At 42.1% G+C, this 18,748-nt stretch overlaps 2 long non-coding RNA genes across 2 annotated transcripts in view; one reads left to right on the forward strand and one right to left on the reverse strand.

Moving 5' to 3' along the window:
- Positions 1-18,748, forward strand: part of LOC149449939 (uncharacterized) — a 59,379-nt gene that overhangs the window by 7,369 nt on the left and 33,262 nt on the right. The window lies entirely within an intron of this gene.
- Positions 9,027-15,311, reverse strand: LOC149449940 (uncharacterized). Its single transcript, XR_016315341.1, has 2 exons — positions 14,619-15,311; positions 9,027-10,721 (listed from the first exon to the last, which is right to left on the reverse strand). It is a non-coding gene; the product is annotated as an uncharacterized LOC149449940 (long non-coding RNA).

Here is an 18,748-nt window from a genome sequence, read left to right on the forward strand (position 1 = left end):
CATATTTTTCGATTTTTATTTTTGATATTTATTTCTTAATTGAATATTTATTTAATCATCGAAGGACACAAATTTGAATAATTTTGCACAGACTTTTTTTTTTTGTTTTTTTTTATTATCACATATTTTGATATATATTTTTCTAATTAATTTATTCATTATTATAAACACATGTTTGGGTATTTATTGGTATTACTATCATGTATGGTTACACATAAAAGATCATGCAGCTATTAGAGATTTAATGCAAATACAGTTTTTATACTATATACAGGTAATAGGTCTTGATAGAGCGCGGCGTCTATATTTTCTTCATTTGTATGCACTGATAACTCACATCTATGAGGGTGAGCAAGGTAGCCTGCGATCTTATTGATAGAAGCTGTTTATTATACACCTTATTGGCTCACAAGTAAATTTATAATATTCAGGTACAGGTATACCCCCCAGAGTCAATTGGCCAAAGATTAATGTCCCGCCTACGTCCATATCCCCATGAATGGAGTACCCGGGCATTGGGACATTGTATTTTGTATGGAGCCAGTTCGATTTGACTGACTGATTGCGATGCTCTGGCTTGCTCCAGTCGCAGGATAGATCTTGGTTAAAGTTTTATTCTGTTTTATTCCCTTTTTATTTTATAGTGAATAGTCATTTGTGTGTCTTCTTGTATTTTTTGTATTTCTGTAACTTTTTATATTTTGTACATATTTTATGCACTGCCCACTTTCGGGAAATTAAATCTTAAAATTAATTAGTGACTTCTGTGTACTTAAGCACGGGCTCATATCTTCGGAGAGATTTGATTGGAGAGATTAGATTGTATTGTACTTTAGTGCCTTTAAACGCTCGGTCAAGCTCATTGCCAATCTGTATGCAATTGCACTGCGTGTGGGCAGATTGCATGTAGATTGTAAAAGGTAACTGATCTGCCAGACGGAGATCTGTGTGTGTGGGGTGTCTCAGCAGACCGTTCTGCGGATAAACTGCTGGGTGGTGGCAGGCTACCATTTGTGGTGTGTCTGGTGTGGGGGGGGGGGGGTGGACAGTGGAAGAGTGATTAACACCGGGGTTCTAGCTGTAGGATAGCTGGACATTTTTTTATTAAAGTAGGTCTTGCAACCCAGCCACAAAGAAAAACATTTCCCTACAAAAATATAAAAATACAAAATATAAAATAAATAAATAAATACATAGACCATTCCTCTGGTACAAATCAAAAACAGGATCACATTCCTAAAGAAATTATATGAACAAACACATAACAAAGCAAAATTGCTTTAGGCCTCTATGGCCTTAAGAATACATACAGAATAAGGCTTTTATAGCCACATCATCAACAAAAAATCATCATATAAGAAAATCAAAAGTAGAAAGGTGAGGCTTTCATGGGCTCGACCAGCATATATGGGAAAAAAATGCTATATGGCCACAAACATACATATAGGAGAAAAGGCCTTTACAGCCACATGACAGTTTGGGGAAAAGGCCTTTATGGCCGCGTAATAACCTACATAACATGATACTCCGCACAACCTTACCACCTAGTGGGGAAACATCAAACATAACATATAATACAATTCGTTAGGTTAAGAAACCTGATCTTCAGGCACTTGTAGCCTTTCTTCAAAAAACAGTATTTCTTCATCAAAATCTAGGGGGGTGAGAAGGAGAAGAAAATCAGGAAAGAAACCAACACCCGAGATTAACGGATGGCAGCTACAGGCCTGATATTCCTCCATGCCTTTATCCAGGCCCTTTGCCATCACCTGTCTCACGCAAGACCCCGAATTTTCCCAAGCTCACCAAGAATGTCACACACCACCACCTGGACCGGAAGGACCTTCTGCCGCACGGAAACCTGACACTGTGCATTCCAGGTGAAGTAACGGACCACTAAACAAACTAGAAAAAGAGTGTCAAAATCATAATCAGCATGGCTTTCTAATGCCCCATATACCCACTCTGCATGAGACATGCAGTGCAGGAAGGGGATATCCAGAGCCCTCCCCACCTCTTTATAAACCTCTATATTGAAGGGGCACTGAAGCAAGAAGTGGTCCATAGATTCCACCTCACCCCCACACTCCGTCCTCGGACAACCACGGTCATCCAGAGAACGGTACTTCAAGTTCCCCCTCACATAGAGCCTGCCATGAATCGCAAGCCAGGCCTGGTCCCTAAATTTTAAGGGTATCCGCTCCAAATTAATCAAACGTAATCCCTCCCTCATAATATGGCCTGGGCAATCCTTCAAAGCCAGTGGTGCATGAAAAGCAGTAGCCACAATCCTCTCACCCAGGAGCTTCCTAGGGAGGGACCTGACCTCCTCTGCTGTCACACACCACCGCATAAGTAATTTCAGGCATGGAGCAACATAAGTCGGGAGCTTACCATGTCTGACCCTCAGGCTTCTCACTAGCCCACCATTCTCCCAGCAGCTCAGAAAAGGACTAAACCAGACCCGGAAAATGCTTACCCATGCAGGCAGTCTCTCTGCTAAAATCCTACCAAAGTTATGTTTCAAGAACATCAGAGAGAAAAAAACAATTGGGTTAACCATACCTAAGCCACCCTTCTGCCTGGATAGGTAGGTCACATTTCTCTTAACAAGGTTCAGTCTGTTCCCCCACAACATCTGGAAGAAGCAGCTGTAGACCCTCGTATAGAGAGACTCTGGCAAGAGACAAACAAAGCTGACATACAAAAAAATGGGGATCAAGTAAGTCTTGATCAAATCGACCCTTTCCCTTAAGGAGAGCCACCACCCCTTCCAGCATCTTACTTTGACCTCGGCACTGGTCAGCTTGGCCTCCCAATTAGATTTGCTGTAGTCATCTGGGCCGAGTTCAATGCCTAGAATTTTGATCTTTTCCTGAGGCTGTGGGATGGCGTCCGGAAGAGGAAAGCTCTCTCCTTCCCTACCCATCCAGAAAGCTTCACATTTGTGCTGGTTGACCTTGGAGCCTGATGCCTCGGAATACTGCTCTATCTCCGAGACCACCACCAGCGCCTCTTCAGTCCCGGAGACAAAGACAGAAATGTCATCGGTATAAGCCACGACCCTCAAAGGCAGCTCTCCAGCGATGCCCACCGGCACCCCACCCAACGCTCCACCATCTAGCCTTCTGACAAAGGGGTCGATGGCAAAGACGTAGAGCAAGGGACTCAAAGGACACCCCTGGCACACCCCAGAGCTGACCCCAAAGGGCCGCCCAACCCAAGCATTCACTAGCATAAAGCTCTCCGCCTCTTTGTACAAAGTTTTGAGCCAGCCAATAAACCTCCTCTCCAAGCCATACCTGCCAAGAGGCTGCCAGAGGTACTCGTGATCGACTCGTTTAAAGGCCTTTGCCTGGTCCAATGCCAGCAAATACTTTCCACGAGCATCAGCCCTGCACCACTCCAGAGCCTCCCAGACAGCTAACACCGCTGTGAACGCGCTCTTGCCCTGGACCGAACAGTGCTGCTGGCCCGAAAGTAACTCGTCTGCCACCGATGACAACCTATAGAACAAGATCTTAGCCAAAATCTTTCTATCGACATTGAGAAGGCTAATGGGGCGCCAATTCCCAATCATCGAAGGATCCTTACCCTTTGACAGTAAAATCACAGCAGACTGTCTCATGGAGGGAGCAAACCCTCCTGCAGACAGCAGTTAAAAACCTCCGCGAGATGAGGTTCCAAGCTGGACTTAAAGGTCTTAAAAAACTCCGCTGTCAAACCGTCTGGCCCTGGTGTCTTTTTAATGGCCAGACTGTCTATGGCTTTGGCTACCTCTTCTCCCATGATCTCATCTGTCAAACTTGCAAGCGAGATGTTCTTTTCTAGACCTGGCGTAGTGTCCAGAAAGCTCAACATCCTTGCCCGGTCGAGGTGCCTTTTCCCCAAAAGTTCCTTATAAAAGGACCTTGAGACCTTCAAGATCCCTGACCTGGATTTTGTCAGGGTTCCCGTACTATCCCTTAGGCCGGTGACCGTCTTAATCGCTGCGCTTTGTTTGCAGTTCTGGTAAGGGTTGGGTGAATGGTATTTCCCATAATCCCTCTCCAGAACCAAAGAAGCGTGCCGGTCGTACTGGTATTTCCCGCGGAGAAGCTTCACCTCCGAGATAGCCCTAGAATCTCCACCGCTAGAAACAAGGCGGTCAAGCTTCCTCCGCAGCCGCTGGTAGGCGATGTATCTATCAAGCTGCTTTTTTTTTACCTATGGCCTTGAAAAACCTGCTGATCCGCACCTTAGTAAGCTCCCACCATTCCGACTTACTGTTGCAGAAATCCAGGATAGTTTCCTGAGCCTGAAAGAATTCCTCAAAGGATCGTCTCACCTCCTCATCGTCCAGCAGGGCCAAATTCATTCTCCAGATACCCCTTCCTTTCAGTGGTGCATCTGAAACATTCAAAGACACAGTTAATACACACAGGTGCCGAGAAGGCAGAGTCCCCCTTAAAAAAAACCCTGTCTATTCTACTCTCACTTCTACCTCTCCTAAAAGTGAATCCTGTGCTGTCTGGGCTGCGATTAATTAAGGCATCCTCCAGACCTGCCTCCCTGACTATTGCATTCAAAAAAATGCTGTCATATCCCAGCCTGTCATTGAAGCCTTTCCTGTCCTTGGGCCTAGTGACGGTGTTAAAATCACCTCCAAAGACAACCTGCCGGGAAGTAAAAAGGAAATGCTTAATCTTTGTGAAGAGGCATTTCCTGTCCCACCTGGACTGCGGTCCATAAATATTAATAAGGCACAGTTCCTGCCCCCTCACAAGGATGTCTAGGACCAAACACGTTCCGATCTCCACTTCAATGACCCGCCGGCACGTTACCATATCGGTAAAAAGCACCGCAACTCCGCTGTAAAGCTCAGCCGCAAGAGACCAATAAGAGGGACCGCACCGCCACTCCCTCTTTGCCAGATGAACATCAGCCAAGCAATTAAGCCGGGTCTCTTGCAAAAATAAAATGTCAGCACCAATACCACTGAGAAAAAATAAGGCTGTATTCCTAGCACTTACAGATTTTATGCTGGCAACATTAATGGTTGCTACCTTTATCGGAGCGGGAACTGCCATCAAGATAATCGAGGTGGACGTTTCTCAACCTTACTCTTCCCTGCCTCTGCAGGGGGCCTAGCCCTTTTGAGAGACCCCCCAGCCTCTTCATCCTCCATAAGAAAGATGGACTCCCCAGAGTCCACTTCATACCATAACAGTACCCCAAACTAATTTTCTAATTCTATTTCATCCACCTCAAATGATGATAGAGAGGAGGCGGGAGACAACACTGTCTTACTTTTACCTCCCTTCCCCTCTAAAGACCACCCTTCCCCCTCACCACCTTTGCCAGGCATACCCTCACCTGGGCCAGAACCACCTGCCCAACCTCCACCCCACCCCAAGAAACTGCAGAGCCCTTATGGCAACGCGGGAGTAAAACTAGAGGGGGGGTCACCGAGGGCCTCTGGGACCCACCTGTCGCTTTACTGCGCTTTTTGCGAACCGGGGGGACAGGCACACTAGGGGAGGCAGACGACACCTGGGGATACACAGGGACTGGGGTGGACTTCACAACAGTAGGAGACACAACCACATCAGGGGGTACACTCGGCACTGCTGGTGCAGGATGGAGATTTTTCCATCTTTCCTTGGCTTCTTTATGCACATTAATACAAATTTTTAGCTGGGAGGATCAAGCCTTCGATCCCCACTGTACCTCTGTCATCGAGGATTTTCCTCAGGGGGGCTAGCACATCCCCAAAATGCCCCAACCACACTGCTATATCTGCTGAAGGAATGGATTTGTTTCGAACCAGTATGGTTACATTTTTGACCAGGGGTTGCCTAGATATCACCTTAGACGCAAGCCCCTCCCACCTTGGGGTCCGCCTCCACTCTCTCTCATATCTCGTCCAGAACAGGTCTAAACTCTCTGCCCTTTGGAACGAGACATCAAACTCTCCAGTCCCCACTGGGGCTATGAAAGCGAATATATCAAAAGGCGCTGAAGCCCATGTCCAGTATCCGATCTATCACTTCCGTCCTACTCGGGGGGAGCTTCTCCCTTCTTACCTTATCTGAACCACATTCCTTCTCCTAATGGAAGGGACAGATCCTCCTACCCGCACCTCTGGCACTCTCACCGCAGTCTGCCCACCCCGCAGAGCCGCGGAGTAACTCATGACACGGACAGCAGGTGCAGGGTTTACTCCGGCTGTCACACAGGGTGGGACAGGTACCTCCACGGGATCCACAGCATTCCCAGCCACAGCTACTGACACATCGCTGGTCGGGACCGATACACCTGGGGGATTCACTCCACCTTTTCCCGCCGGCAGAACGCCAGCCGGGGCAGTCACCTTAGGGGAAGCTGGAACATTTTCAAAATTCCCTGCCGGCAAGACGCCAGCTGGGACTGCTACATCAGAGGAATCTGGTCTTAAGTTTGCCACTGGCATAGAGCCAGCCGGGACCGACACCCCCCAAGGATCCACTCCACCTTTTCCCGCTCACAGAACACTGGCCGGGGCTGTCACCTCTGGGAAAGCTGATGCATTTTCAAATTTTCCCACCGGCAAAACGCAGGCCGGGAATGTTACTTTAGAGGACTCAGACTTCAAACCCGCCGCTGCCATAGAGCCAGCCGGGACCGATACCCCTAACACAGGTGATTTAGTACAGACAACATTAACATTAACACCAACACCGTCCTCGGCACTGTCCCTTTCGGGAGGGGTGGGTGCTCTCCAGCGGCTTTACCGCTATTCCCTCAGGATTTTGTACTTTCTGTATCAGCGCGCTGGGCAATCTCTCCAGACAGACAAACACAGATCTCTCCCTCTGCCTGGCGGCTCTCGGGCATGTGTCATCTTCATCCTCTGCATCATCCGACGAAAACGAAAATTGCCTTCCTCCCAGGGGGGATTCCAGCTCTGAGATAAATTGCATAACACCAGCTCCAGTACCTTCTCCTGGGTCCACCATGGATCCCCAGTCTGGCGGCTGCTGCTGCTCCTGCTGAGGCTGGATGGATCCCAGCTCTCCTCCGTCCTCTTTCAACACACACTCCTTAGCCTGCTGCTTGACAATGGCTTCACCTGATACTCTGGAGGGATCAGACAGATCCCCTGAGGACATGTCCTCCTCGGTCTGCCCTCTCGCTGCTGCCATGGAGCGGTCGCGAGCCTGCTTAAAACGATCCTCATTGGCGTACTTCTCCCGAAGGATTCCGCTTGCTGCCTTTAGGGAAAAGACCAGGCTACTCTGCTGGTGGACCGCCGACACCACACTATCCAGCCCAGGCTGCATAGCCTGCCTCTTTGAACTCCATACCCACTCATAGTTGGCCTTAAACTTCCTTAGGTCTCCTTTCATCCTCAGAAGCTTCTCCTCTTCCCTTCCAATCCTGGCCACATGAGCCGCAACACGACCTCTATATGAGACATATGATTCACCCCTTTTGGGGGATTTTTCCAGGTCCTCTGGGTGTCAAAGAAGGACCGGTACTAGGCCCCTCCGGGGGGGGGGGGGCCCACCCGGATCATGGCCATAGTTTGCTGGGCAAAGCCCAGAAATTTAGCTCCAGGCCCAAATGAGGCCTCCAAGAGTAGCAGAGCACTCTCACCAAACTGTTTGCAGTAAGCCCCACCCAGGAAGTGGAGTTGACTGTAGGATAGCTGGAAGGGATCCTAGAAGGGTGTGTAATTACTAAGCTGCTCCTTAACTCTAGTCAGTGCACCAGATTGTATATAAGATTTGTATCTGCCAGTGTGTGTGGTCGACCAGCTGGATTGGAGTGGAGTCTCCCTCTGGTGGTGGCCAAAAGGTAGTGTGGGCTGTGAAAGGGTATCATGGCTAATCTTATATATGGTTTTATATATTCAAAGTTAAGTCCCCTTTATTCCCTCTTACCCCACGTCACGGCCGTACGTGCGTGCCTCGGTTAGCTAGTCGCTGTGGGCGTGGCATGTGGGGGACCTGTGACAGCTGGTACTATATAATAAAAATAATCATTTTTGCATGAGCACGAGGGGGGGTGGGATTTAATTTTTTTTTTAGATTTTTTTGAAATTTAGATTTATTGTTACCACAACGGGTGAACAGAACAAACTTTAGGGCGTAGCTTTGGGCAGTGACAGGTACTCTTTGTGAAGGTATCAGGAGTCTATTAGACCTCTAATGTCTCCCCTGCCCTTCAAAGCAGTTGATCAAACATAAATCTGTGTGGTCAGTTGCTTGCCTGGCTGCAATGGCCAGGGAAAGACATCTCTGAAACAGGAAGTGAAGGAATCCTGGTCAGTTCTACCTTCATTCATCACAGAGGAGATCAAGGAATGGATGGTCCTCCATTTCCTCCGACCCGGCCACTTACCACAGTCACGAACTCCCCAGTGGAGTAGGAGTGCTCAAGACGGGAAGGGGGGGGGGGCAGGCTCTGCATTGATGTAAAAGTGATTAGACAGCTGTAAAGCAGATTACTTTTACAGGAAAGGTGAATCGGCAGCACTAAAAAAAAAGCTACCAGAATCATGGTTGCAGCTGCAGCCATGGTCTTGGTATAACCCCTTTCTGCTCAGGACATATACATATGCAATGCGGGCAGTAAGCGGTCGATAAAATTACTTTAGAAAAGATTATTTTTCTGAATGGAGTGAGTCTGGTAGGGATTTTTTTTTTTACAGAAATACATTTTTTTTTAAAGTACTTTCTAAAATCCATAGCAGGCTCTCATCAAGGATAAAGGCTGGTATACCATTTGTTTCTTGTTCTTTTCATTTTTTTTTCCTTTTTTCTTCATGGTGTCTGTTGGTTCTGTTGACCCTTAGACCCCTGGTCTAAGTTCTCTGTCACTCGTTCTGTCTCCTCAGGCCTGGAGAAGCATTGGTTACAAGTAATCACACATGAGACCGTCTTATAAGTAACCAAAAACTTCTAATTTATTCCACAACGAAAGCTCTCTTTTATAGTACAATATAACGTGCAAGTGAGAATACAAGCATTTACGTCAATCCTGAATAATGATGAGAAGCAAAATTTAAGGAATGTCTATAATATTACATAAAAACTTATCTGCTACATACAATAGAATCTCGCTAGATACTTTTCAAGGCTGTGAACATGATCTTTCTCAGGCATTTGTAATTAGTTATAAGTAACAAACAATTATTTTCTCATGGAACAGAAATATTTGACATTTAATTGTATCATAACAGAAACAGGTGCTTGTTAATACAAAGAAATAGTTGGATACTATCTCCGTCTCTACCAAGGCTAAGCTAAGATAAAAGATAGAAGAATGTTGTGAGTATAGTTCTGTAATACATAACTGACATAGCATATTTTCATTAACTCATTCTGGTTATAATACAAAACAATTAATCAACATGTTAGTACAAAATGGAGTGGGAAAAACAAAATGACAGACCTAAAAGACATACATTTCCCTTCAATCCCCTCTTAAAATCATTATTTACATATATGATTTTTATTCTCCCTTATACAACATAGTTCTTTTTCTGCTTCTCTCTGTATTTGGCTAGATAACTATTGTACTCTTTGGGTTTTGGGTTCAGTGGGGCAGTTTGTTCTTGGATCACTTCTTCATACATAGTCATACCTATTCCTTTGTTCATAAGCTTCTTTATACACGGAATCACACAGCACACTATCAGGGCTAGAAGTATCAGGGTGACTACAATAATCACTCCTATTTGTGCTAGCATCTGCTTCCATCCCTTGAGCCATCCAAAATATTGATCCCATGGATCAGTGATCCCTGAATTCCTTTTCAACTCTTCCGACAGATCAGACAGTTTTTTTATAGCCATAGTGACCTTGCCATTTGGCCCAGTGTTGTCTGGGATGTAGGTACAACAAGTACCTGTTCCTTCTATCATTGCACACACACCACCCTTTTCTGCAAGCATCATATCTAAGACCATACGATTTTGAAAGGTCATGGTGGAATCAGCCTGCAACTGCTCCGCTATCCCCTTTAATGCATCCCTGGTGTAGTTGACAAACCTCTGTTGATTGTAATATATATAATTTATCCAATCAACATTCTTGTTTACGGTGACAATGAGAAATATAGACTCAAATCCTGCTGCTGCTTGGTTTTTTGGCCTTAAATTCATATGGAACCCCTCTTGGTACCCCTATGGCATCTATATATACATGGCTAACATCATGTGCAGTATGATACATATTACACAACCAGAGTAAGTGGGAGTTATGGGGACATTGTACACTTTGGCAGTAATCAATAATAAAGGTAGCAACCTCAGTATTTGATGAATTATACCACAATATAGTGTGGCCTGAGTCCTGTATTATCACCACTTCACCATGGCTAGATGCCAACAAAATCAGTATGATCAGGAGAAAGTGGCAGAACCATGGTCCAAAATTGGGGAAGCAGTTCATCTTCTTCAGGGTCAGGGTTTTCTACCCCCGTTAGTACCCTCTTTCCTTGATTGTCCTGTTCGAGGTCAGGGCTTTCTGCCCCCGTTAGTACCTCCTTTCCTGTTTCCCTTGGGTCTGGTCCTGGGCCTTTCTTGACCAGCTTCGCTCTAGAAGCATGGATCCAGATGGAACTATGTTCAGTGAGAACTGCTGTTCTGGTTACTGCTACGACTGTAATTTCTGGTCCATAGGCTAAATCCTGCTATTTCTCATCAGCTGTTTCACCACAATACGATCTCCGGCCTGGAACGTGTAGGTATTTTCCTGTAAAAAAAACGGAAACTTGCGGATAACATCGTTCTCTTTTTGTGGGATACATTTTTTGCCATCGGGAAAACACATCTGTGACCACACAAGCTGGTTGTTGTCCTCCCTGTTGTTGGGGTATGTGTGTAAAGTCAATTTGAAGATGTGTAAAAAAATGTTGTGGGGTAAGGCAGGTGTTGATGCATGGCTTTATTTGGGTTGTTTGGGTTACTCCTGATACATGTGATGCATCTTTTTACATAATCTTGTACTAACTCCACCACTTCTGTGATATAAAAAATCTTCCATCCTATATGTCCTATCCCATGGTATTGTGCAATGTATATCAGGGTGTGCAATGTATATCAGGACATTACACTGTGGGATGTATAATTTCCCCTCTTTGCAGATTAATCCAGTCCTTGGATTCTTCTGTAAAATAGGGTAGCACCAGTCTTTGAGCTCCTTTGTGAAAGCTGACTGCTACAAAGTTGTGATCAATTGGGAATCATCTGGGAGGATGGGGCACAAAGTGGGTATCTGCAGTAAAGCAAGTTATTACTGAGCTACCTTTTTTGCTTCATAATCTGCTAGAGCGTTACCTTTTGTTATATCATCGTCCCCTTTGGTATGTGCTCTGCAGTGTATGACAGCAAATTCCTTGGGAAGTGTGAGAACCTTGAGCAAATTGGCTACTAGTTGGGAATGGGCAATCTTTTTCCCATCAGCTCCTATGTAGCCTCTGAGAAACCATAATACACCATGGTCATACACTGTTCCATAGGCATATTAAGAATCTGTGTAAATAATGACATACTGATCTTTGTACAGTTCACATGCTTTAGTGAAAACAATCAATTCAGCAGCCTGGGCTGATTGAAAAAAGATTGGTCATTTGGTCTAGTGCAGGAGCCATCTATGAAAACAACATCAGCATTTGGGATTGGAATCTTTAATAAATCTAGTCTGGGTGAAATATTAGCCTCAATGGATTTGAGGAAGTCATGAGCCTCGGGTCCTAGATCGTTTGACAATTTGAGACCCAACAATGCCTTTAGGATCATGGCTGGACCTGAGTTGTTTGCGCTATACTTGATATGCAACATAGGGTTGCTCATCAAGATAACCTCATATCCGCTGAGTTGTTGGGAGGACATGTGCTGAATGTGTATATTTCTTAGTAAAATAGCTACATTATGTGTAGTGTGCAATATCATGGGGTGTTCTAAGGTGAATAACACAGACATCTCCACAGTCATAATGTAAAATGCCAACACTTTGAGACACGCAGGCATGCCTTGGACCTGAACTGGCACCATTTTTGAGAAAAAAACTACAGGGCGAAGTCTGCCTCCGTGCTCCTGGGCGAGTACACCAGCCATGGTCTTACAATTGTCCCTTGCATACACATGAAACCTTTTTACATAATCAGGAAGGCTAAGGCCTGGGGCAGTTACCATTGCATTTTTCAAATACACATATGCATCAACCATGTCATCTGACCACTTAACAATTTCTGACATTTGCTGGGTTGTGACTTATCATAATAGGAACAGTCAGGTATCCATTGGCGGCAGTAACCAATGGCTCCAAGAAAGGTGAGCATGTCTTTCTTGGTTTGTGGGCGGGCAAGTTTCAGGAGAGCCACAACTCTCTTTGGACTGACTTTCCTTTCCTCCTTTTGTAAACACAAAACCCAGATATTTAACACTTATTTTACACCATTGTAGTTTTTTCTTTGACACTTTGTATTCACTTTCAAAGAAACATTTCAACAAACTCTCCCCATCCCTCAGGCCGGCCCCCTTAGTGAGACTGCAGAGACAGATAACATCCGTGTACTGCAGCAGGACTGACCCATAGTCCGGTGTCCACTCCCTCAGAGTGACCTGGAGAACAGTTGAGTAGACTACAGAAAAATCTACAAAAAACCCTGAGACATTAAACAGAAAGCAAAAATGGGCTGTGTCTCTGCATCAATAAAGACGCTAAAAAATGCATTTGCTAAATCAATTATTGAAACATCAGACGGTATGGCTGTAAAAAATACGGAATGTCAAACACCAACAGAACAATGTTTTATAACACAGTCAATGTCCTCTATTTCTAAACATTTAATTATTAATGTGTCTCCTACAGTGAGAAATGGATATTGCTTGGTTTGTATCTGGTTCTACCTGCCTGTCCAGGACTGAAAATTTTATCTATTCCTGCTTTATTTGCCAAGTCTACTAATAGGGACCCTGATATCTCTTTTAATCCTTCAGCAGGAAAAAAAAGTTTCCTCATCCTGTGTGGAATCAGGAATTCCTTGGGTGGGGGTTTAGGTTGATCTTCCACAGCGTCCTGGACTGGGACAGTGGATGGGGCTGTGGGTTGGATTTGCTGCTGTGCTGCAATAAAAAATTCACGTCCTCTTTGGAGAAGGAAAGATATATTCTGACAGTTCGGAGCTGACAGTACAGAGCGGGTCTAGTGACACATAACCACTTATCACTCTCAACAAAAAATAGACAATAAGAACTTAAATATTGACTCTATTTCAATTACTTTGACCCGTTCACTTACCAACCAGGTTCACTTATTTGCATAAACAAATTATCTTATTACTCTATACATTTGATAATAGAAGCAAAGAAAAGAAAATTGATTACCCCCAACAGACTAGTTAAGACTCTGTAATTATACCTAGACCCCGTCTAGGTATTTCAAATGTAGACCCCGTCTACATAAATCACCTTTCCTTATCTGAGTCTCCCGGAGACTCAATGAAAGGTTGTCCATAGCCCCTGGCTATCAGTCTTTATAGTCAGTTTCAGGTACGGACGCGTCGGGGAGATTGACTTCATCTCAGAAAAAACAACAGACATACACATACACACAGTGATAGGTAAAATCAATCTCTCAAGTTTATTAGCGGGAAGAAAATTAATATAAAAGAAAAAAGAAAGGTGGGGGCACAGAGTATCAAAAAGCTGAGTTGCCAGTAATTGACTGGATGAATACAAAAAAAAAAACATTGACGTCAATTCTAAAAAGTGATGAGAAGCGGGGTTTCATTTTTCCAACAATAAAGAAAGTTTCTACATTGTTTTAAAACACTTATCTACTGTTGGGAAATTAAAAATTGCGAATGGCTTATGAGATACTGTCAAAATGAGATCAGAGTCCTTTCCCTGACTGTCTTTCTGAAAAATCACCCCACAGACACAATATTTGCAAGTCATTTACAGATAATACCTTCTTTCAAAGGATCTTAATTGTCCCAACGTTTGGCCTATAAACATATGCGGCACTGGTATATGACAATTAATTTTATACAACTGACCCCTTCTGGTATATACTTCACCTTGATTATAAGGTCTATTTACAACATCTACAATAACGTGATTATTACTATCACGACCTTTATAATGTATCAGCAACCCACATTTACACAATGTACATGTCATTACATAGACCTCCCAGTTGGTGTCACCATGCGTTCACCTTTCTCAGGTCAACAACCAATAAGGTCTAGCTGAGAGGGTGGTGCGTCTTACACCTTCTGACAATAGGTCTTCAGTGATTTCGGTCTGTACACTTACCACCCAGACTTACTACTCACACAAAACAAATTAATAATTATATAATTATACTTTAGACACAGAATGAGTGACTATAGGCAATCTCCCTGAGATTGTTTAGTCTCCCTGAGACTATTTTTCTAACACTCCCGGAGTGTTGTGTTCCCTGAACACTTTATTGGCAATCTCCCTGAGATTTCTTAGTCTCCCTGAGACAATTTTTCTAACACTCCCGGAGTGTTGTGTTCCCTGAACACATTTTGGCTTAAATGGATATCGGACTAATCAGAGCCTCCCAGTTTCCTTATATCCAACTTGTACAGGTTATATAGAAAATAATTCTACTTACCGGACAAGTGGATGGTCACTGAGCGGGTGATTCCGATATCCCGGACGAGCCCCCAAAACTGTTGGTTCTGTTGACCCTTAGACCCCTGGTCTAAGTTCTCTGTCACTCGTTCTGTCTCCTCAGGCCTGGAGAAGCATTGGTTACAAGTAATCACACATGAGACCGTCTTATAAGTAACCAAAAACTTCTAATTTATTCCACAACGAAAGCTCTCTTTTATAGTACAATATAACGTGCAAGTGAGAATACAAGCATTTACGTCAATCCTGAATAATGATGAGAAGCAAAATTTAAGGAATGTCTATAATATTACATAAAAACTTATCTGCTACATACAATAGAATCTCGCTAGATACTTTTCAAGGCTGTGAACATGATCTTTCTCAGGCATTTGTAATTAGTTATAAGTAACAAACAATTATTTTCTCATGGAACAGAAATATTTGACATTTAATTGTATCATAACAGAAACAGGTGCTTGTTAATACAAAGAAATAGTTGGATACTATCTCCGTCTCTACCAAGGCTAAGCTAAGATAAAAGATAGAAGAATGTTGTGAGTATAGTTCTGTAATACATAACTGACATAGCATATTTTCATTAACTCATTCTGGTTATAATACAAAACAATTAATCAACATGTTAGTACAAAATGGAGTGGGAAAAACAAAATGACAGACCTAAAAGACATACATTTCCCTTCAGTGTCCCCCTTACAATCCATACCAGTAGGATAAGTTCCTGGTATGGATGTTGAGAGGAACCCCGGTCATTTTGTTTACAAATACAATGAAGTGGCTGGGAAATTTAATAGCAATTTAAATGTGTCTTTTTTTACTTTTCATATCCAGATTTAAGGCATCCCTCAAGCATGTTATTTAAATGAATTAAGTATTTTTAATTTTTTAAACCGTATCAAAAGAGCTGCTGCAGCCAAATTGTACATTTATTTATTGTTATGGTACATATCCCCTTGGCAGTTTGTCATGCCCTTTATTTGACATTACATTGTCTATGATTTTCAAGACTCCCCTCCTGTTGACTTTAAAACGGGGTTAGCATTAAAGTCCACACTTTGTGGATTTTTTTACATGCTCTCCAAACATACCTACAAATCAAACCCAAGTAAATTCACCCATCCTTCATATGGAAAATGTCCATATTTACACTGAGTCAGGGACAGGCTGTGTTTTTCACACTCCTATAGCAGATTTTGGAGACAACACAGGATGTCTTTCAAGGGGGAAATCCCTTTTTGTGTGTGTCTCAACACCTTTGGTGGCTGTTTGACTGTTAAATCCCCCCTTGTTTTATTTAGGAATGCTTAATTTACTTTTTATGTTTTCATATGTTTTTCTTTCAGATAGACTAAAAAAAAGTGTGCTGTTGGGGCTTAGTGTGTTTAATAATAGTGTTTAAAAACTTTGCACTTACTAGATTATTTATTTTAGTAAAATAAATACACACTGTAATGTTATTTTTTTTTTTTTATTATTAAAAGCTGGCTGTTGAGGGCCTGTTAAAAAGTGTCTTTACTGTATTGTTTTAAGGACTGTGTACATCTTTTTTACAGTGAAATACATTTACTATAATGCAGTTTTTTTTTTTTTTTTAATAAAAGAAGGCTGCTGTGGGTCCTGTTAACAAAGAAGCCTGGTAAAGGTATTTTAAGAATGTGCATTTACCCACTACATTAACTACTTGCACTCCTGAGGATTTACCCCCCTTAATGACAAGGCCTCTTTTTGCTACTCGGCGCTGAACTAATTCAACTGATAATTCCACGGTCATGCAATGCTGCATCCAAACGAACTTTACGTCCTTTTTTCACACAAATTGAGCTTTCTTTATTGGTGGTATTTGATCACCTGTGCGCTTTTTATTTTTCATGCTATAAACAAAAAAAGACCAAAAATTTAAGAAAAATTGTATTTTTTACTTTCAGCTATAAAAAATATATAGTAAACTCAAAGTTAGTTATAAATGTAGGCCAAAATGTATTCTGCTACATGTTTTTGGTAAAAAATATCCCAATAAGTGTATATTGATTGCTTTGTGTAAAAGTTATAGCGTCTACAAACTATGGTATAGATACTGCAATTTACACCATTTTTTTTGCTATACAGCGCTGCGCTAATTTAACAGACAATTGCGCGGTCATGCAATACTGTACATAAATTAAATTTATGTCCTTTTTTCACACAAATAGAGCTTTCTTTTGGTGGTATTTGATTACCTTAACACTTTTTATTTTTGGCGCTATAAACAAAAACATTTTTGAAGAAATTTTTTTTTTTTTTAAAAAAACAATATTTTCTCGTTTTGGTCATAAAAAATATCCAAAAAAACGAAAATTTCATCATAAATTCAGGCCAAAATATATTCTGCTACATGTTTTTGGTTAAAAAAATCCCAGTAAGTGTATATTTATTGCTTTGTTTGAAAGTTATAGCGTCTACAAACTATGGTATAGATAATCGAATTTACACAGCTTTTACTTTCTGACTGCTCATCACATTTCTTGAGGTGCTAAAATGCCAGGATAGTACAAACACCCTCAAATTACCCCTTGTTGGAAAGTAGACACCCTATGCTATCTTCTGAGAGGCATATTGAGTCCATGCAAGATTTATTTTTTTTCCACAAGTTTCTGGAAAATTACAAAAACATTTTTTTTAACACAAAGTTGTCATTTAAATGATTTATTTCTCGCACAAGCCATGGGTATATGTGGAATTACAGCCCAAAATACATTCTGCTACTTCTACCGAGTATGGGGATACCACATGTGTGAGACTTTTTGGGAGCCTTGCCACATACAGGAGCCTGAAATCCAATGACCACTTTGAAAGCCTGAAGGTGCGTAACTTCCTCATTTCACTTCCTCAATACCTATCACAGTTTTGAAGGCCCTGACATGCCAGGATAGCACCCCCCCCCCCCAAATGACCCCTTTCTGGAAAGTAGACACCCCAAGGAATTTAAAAAGAGGCATGGTGAGTATTTTTCAGATCTCATTTTTTCTCACAAGGTTTTGAAATATAAAAAAGAATAGAAAAATTATGTTTTTGTTTTTTTTCTTCATTTTCCAAAAACTTGTGGCAACAAATGAGATCTGCAAAACCACATATTCCCATGGCATGTGTGAGCAGTAAATCATTTAAGTGTCAATTTGTGTAAAAAAAAAAAACAAAATTAAATTTTTTTGTCATTTTCCTAAAAATTCTTCTATTGATTGAACATGCCTCTCAACAAATAGTTTGGGGTGTCTACTTTCCAAAAAAGGGGAGGTTATGGGGGGTGGGGGCGTTTTATGCCCAGCATTAGAAGTTTATGCCACACATCATTCACTCTTCTAACCACCTGAAGATCAAGCCTTTTTTGACACTTTTTGTTGACATGAAAAAAAAAAATCGGTATTTTTTGCTAGGAAATTAATTTAAACCCCCAAACATATTTTTAAAGCAGATACCCTAATGAAAAAAATGGTGGGTAATACAATTTTTTATGGCACATAGTACTCGCGCAGTGATTTTTCAAACATAATTTTAAAAAAAAAATACTTTTTTTTACTTTTAACCACTTGCCCTCCTGAGGATTTACCCCCCTTAATGACCAGGCCTCTTTTTGCTACTCGGCGCTGCAATAATTCAACTGATAATTGCGCGGTCATGCAATGCTGCACCCAAACAAAATTTACGTCCTTTTTTTCACACAAATAGAGGTTTCTTTTGGTGGTATTTGATCACCTGTGCGCTTTTTATTTTTCACGCAATAAACAAAAAAAGACCAAAAATTTTGAAGAAAAACAATATTTTTTACTTTCAGCTATAAAAAATATATAGTAAACTCAAAATTAGTTATAAATTTAGGCCAAAATGTATTCTGCTACATGTTTTTGGTAAAATAAATCCCAATAAGTGTATATTGATTGCTTTTTGTGAGCGTTATAGAGTCTACAAACTATGGTATAGATACTGCAATTTACGCAATTTTTTTGCTATACAGCGCTGCGCTAGTTTAACGGACAATTGCGCAGTCATGCAATACGGTACATAAATGAAATGTATGTCCCTTTTTTTCACACAAATAGAGCTTTCTTTCGGTGGTATTTGATTACCTGTGCATTT

Source organism: Staurois parvus, unplaced genomic scaffold (assembly GCF_062004578.1).
Source record: "Staurois parvus isolate SC_StPar_1 unplaced genomic scaffold, SC_StPar_1.0 ptg000594l, whole genome shotgun sequence".
In the NCBI taxonomy this organism is placed as follows: domain Eukaryota; kingdom Metazoa; phylum Chordata; class Amphibia; order Anura; family Ranidae; genus Staurois; species Staurois parvus.